Source organism: Octopus sinensis, linkage group LG14, assembly GCF_006345805.1.
Source record: "Octopus sinensis linkage group LG14, ASM634580v1, whole genome shotgun sequence".
Lineage (NCBI taxonomy): Eukaryota > Metazoa > Mollusca > Cephalopoda > Octopoda > Octopodidae > Octopus > Octopus sinensis.
In genome coordinates, this window is record NC_043010.1 from 12272425 (window position 1) to 12277127 (window position 4703).

Here is a 4703-nt window from a genome sequence, read left to right on the forward strand (position 1 = left end):
GTGTGGTGTTGTGTGTGTGTGTGTTGTGTTTGTGTGTGGTGTGTTGTGTGTGTGTGTGTGTTTGTGTGTGTGTTGTGTGTGTGTGTGGTGTGTGTGTTTTTGTGTGTGTGTGTAACAAGCTTTTTTACTTGTTCCAACTTCCACTCACAAAGATATTGTAAAAGACCTTTGTTGAAGGTACCACTGTGAGATTGAAACCAAAAGTCATTTCATTGTGGCGCAAATATCTTAACTATGCACCTATATATGCACCTACCTAGATGACTAACTCTTGTCAAGAAAAGTAAGAAAGAGAAAGAGAGAGAGGGAGAGAGTGAGAGAGAGAAAGAGAGACTGAGGTTGTTTCTTTTTAACCCTTTAGTGCTCAGATTACTCTGTTAAATGTAATATTTTTTTTATTCAAATTGTTTTGAATTAATCATGCATTATCTCATAGCTTTGAGGTTTCAATGATGTGATTGTTTATTTTTAGAATGGCATTGTAGGTTAGGTGTGAGAGCCTAGATATTGCCAGTTTGAATATAAAACATATAGAATAGTTGGGCTGGATATGGCCGGTTTAAATACTAAGGGTTAAACAAAAATTAGTCATTTAGTAATAAAGATTTTTCTTAAAAATATTTTTCTTCTTCATTAAGAGATTAACTTTAATTAATTTTAATTAATTAAAATTTGTATGACCATTACATTAAACATATTAGTATCCACTTGACTACTGATATCTACTAGTTAAGAGGTTAACACACGCTCTTTCTCTATAATGATTTATTTGTCTAAGAATAGTTATTTTTGGTTGAAATATATTGAAGTGTTTTGAACAAACTCCCTGTGGAATAGTACTGATGTTTGCTTTGTATGGTTACTTTGATAGATCTTGACGTCAATGCCAACACATTTTCGTCTGTTCTGAAATTCATAAATTTTCATCACAAAATAAAATATTGAATGTTTGAATAGAAATCTGAAATGCTAACGGAGTGTCTGTGTAAAGATGATAGAGTGCCTATAATGATATACATCACTAGCGAATTTTTAAAAATATATACACATAAAAATTTATGTATACACACACACAGACACATGTTTACACAAACACACACATATTCAAATACGCATACATTTATATCAATATATACCTTCATGCATATATATATATACATTTACATATACATACCTACGTACATACACACACACACAGACACATACATATATATATCATAATCATCATCATCATCTTTATCATCACCATCATCGCTGTCACCATCATCAACAGCAGCGCCACCATCATCATTGTCATCATCATCATCATCACCACACTTTAACATCTGTTTTTCATGCTGGTATGGATTGAATGACTTGACAAGATGTTATGAGTTGGAGGACTGCATTGGGCTCCACTATCTTTTGGCATGGTTTCTATGGCTGGGCACACTTCCTAATGCAAACCACTTTACGGAGAATACTGGGCGCTTTTCTTTGTGGCACCAGAACCAAAAATCATATGAATATGCATAATATATGCGGCATTTATATACATACAAAAGCACGCGTGCACACATGCTACCAGATATAAACAACATTCATTTTATTATCTAATACATACATACATACATATATATATATATATGTGGAGGCGCAATGGCCCAGTGGTTAGGGTAGAGGACTCACGGTTTCGATTTCCAGACCGGGCATTGTGAGTGTTTATTGAGCGAAAACACCTAAAACTCCACGAGGCTCCGGCAGGGGGTGGTGGCGATCCCTGCTGTACTCTTTTGCCACAACTTTCTCTCACTCTTTCTTCTGTTGGCCTGTTCGCTTAGCCAGTGGGGTGGCATCATTTAAAGGCTAAAACAATGCGAAATGCATTGTGACCAGCAATGTGTAGCAACATCTGATAGCCTGGTCAGTTACGGTGATATATATATATATAAAAGTAATTTTAGAGACAGAACCATCTTCAATTCAATCAACACTAAAAGGTTTTATAAACACCACTCCATAAAATGTTAAATATTATATCTTATACTAACTGTATCTATTCGGAATCCTGTATTTTCTGTTTATAAGACAACACGTTGTTTCATGAAAGTATGTCGGGATTGAAACAAGTGTAGTCTTATAAACAGAAAATACAGGATTCAGAATAGATATAGTTAGTATAAGATTTAATTTTTAACATTTTATGGAGTGGTCGGGTATAAGATCTTTCTGTGTTGATTGAGTTGAAGGTGGTTCTGTCTCTAAAATTACTTTTGTATATACAAATTAAACATTGAGAGATGTTCATTTTAGTACGTTTAATTTGAATGCCTTTTCCCTGTGTACTTAGAAGTAATATTCCCTAATAATTATAATATATAAGTATATAATATAGATATATTATATATATATATATATATATATATATATATATATAATAATTATTTGAGGGAATATAAATCCAAACTTACAGGAAAAAAATTCAATTTAGAAATACTAAATCAAGTTTCACACAATATAATAATATATATATAATATTATATATATAATATACCACATATATATATATATATATACACACACACACACACACACACATATATATGTACATGTTAAATAAAATGAGACAACAGAGCCAAGGCTGTGTGGAATTTATAGGACATTTATGAAGAGGAAGGTAGTCTTAAGGTTTTTGTGAAGGAATAGATATGTCCTTAAGAGAGATGCCAAGGGATTGTTTATCCATTATATAAGCGTTGCCTGTAATAAGTGCTTGTATTAGCAAGGAAGCAATGATATGAGAGGTATTGGTATCCAGAAGACCCAAGACGGCAGATAAGGCAATGTAAGGGCTACTGGAGGACCATAGTTAGACTATCAGTTCGATAATAATATGAGTGAGGAGTCTAATAGATATGATAGAATCTCCCATCAAAGACGATGTATGAGTGTTCAGTTTCTGCTGAATGACCAGCTCACAAATAATCTTTTTATAGTGATTAAATTCATGCGTTGGGCATTATCTTATTCCCTCCATCAAATTGATGTTACCTGAACAGGTGCACAGTGTATAGCATGTCAGATGTTTAATTGATTGCAAAGCTATGCGAGATGAAGTGGTTCTTCCAAGAAAGAAGGAAAGAAGGAGAATTTAATGTTTTGAGCGGAGCTCTTCGTCAGAAACATAGGAAAAGGAAAGATCCAAATGGAAGACGGAGGAAAAAAAATCGCCAACGGTACACACGCGGTCACATTTTGAAAATATATATATATATATATGTGTGTGTGGGCAATAAATAAATAGTATAAATAGTATATATATACACACACACACACACATATATATATAGTTAATCCAAACAAGAAAGCGCAAAAAAACACAACGCGAGGACGTGGAACAAATATAGTATTATTGGACGCTCAAGAAAGAAGGAAAGAAGGAGGGTTTAACGTTTCAAGTGGAGCTCTTCATCGGATACATAGGAGAAGGAAAGATCCAGAGAAGGGAAGTCAGAGGAAAAAAAATCGCCAGCATATATATATCAATCCACCTATCTATCTATCTATCTATTTAACTGGCTATGCGTACATAGAGATATATCTACACACTGACATATATGTGTGTATGTATGTGTATGTGCATGTATGTGTTTGTATAGGTTGATATGTAAGTAAAAGAAAAATTTCAAGGAAGCCTAGCAGATCGATATTTGTAAAATTTATGTCTTTGGGAGAAGAAAGAAACTTCTGATGGTCAAATAAAACCTTAGGTTGAAAAGATTCAAACAATTGTCTTTTGGCCAACTTAGTTTCGTTTTTATATGTACATATATATATATTATATATACACAAAATAATAATAAATATTGTGGGCAATAAATAAATAGTATAAATAGTATATATACCTACAACACACACACATATAATATATATATATATATATATATATATTATATATTATCTATATATATACCACCCACACATATATATATATATAAACATACACACAAATATGAGTACAGGACGTCACCAATGTTGTAAACAACATGAAATACGTAACACAAGCAAGTTAAATATGTAAAACCAGAGGAGAAAAATGGAAAACAGGACAAGTAAACACAGAGAAAGAACCCTTATCAGTTGTCAGCTGTTGTCTAATATCTAATATATATACATGCACTACATATTGTATGTATATATATATTATATATATATATATTATATATATATTATATATATATATATATATTATGTAATGTATGTTGTGCATGTATGTGTGTTCAGAGGCAGAGATAGTGGGGAAGGGAGTACTAGATGGCTATGTAAACGCACAAAAACATAAGATACATTATATAATAAATATAAAAGTAGTGGAAATTTGATTTTTCCAATTCTTTATTCTGGTTGAACAACTTTTAGTGATAATTTTTTTATTTTAACTTTCCAACTCTGATTAGCATGTACATCAATAACACTATAAAACAAAGAATAATAAATGCTTTGAGGTTGTTGTTTTGTTTTGTTTTGTTTTTTTTTTCTTGCTTTTTTTTTTGTCTTTTTGTCTTTAAGATACAAAAGATCTCAGAGTGATTATTGATAAGGACATGTTGTTTTAAGTACACTGCAGATGTTATTTGAAAACAAACTACCAGGTTACTTCAAATAAGAGAAAGTGAAACATTTACACTGTTTGACAAAAAAATTCTATTTTGATATTATCTAAG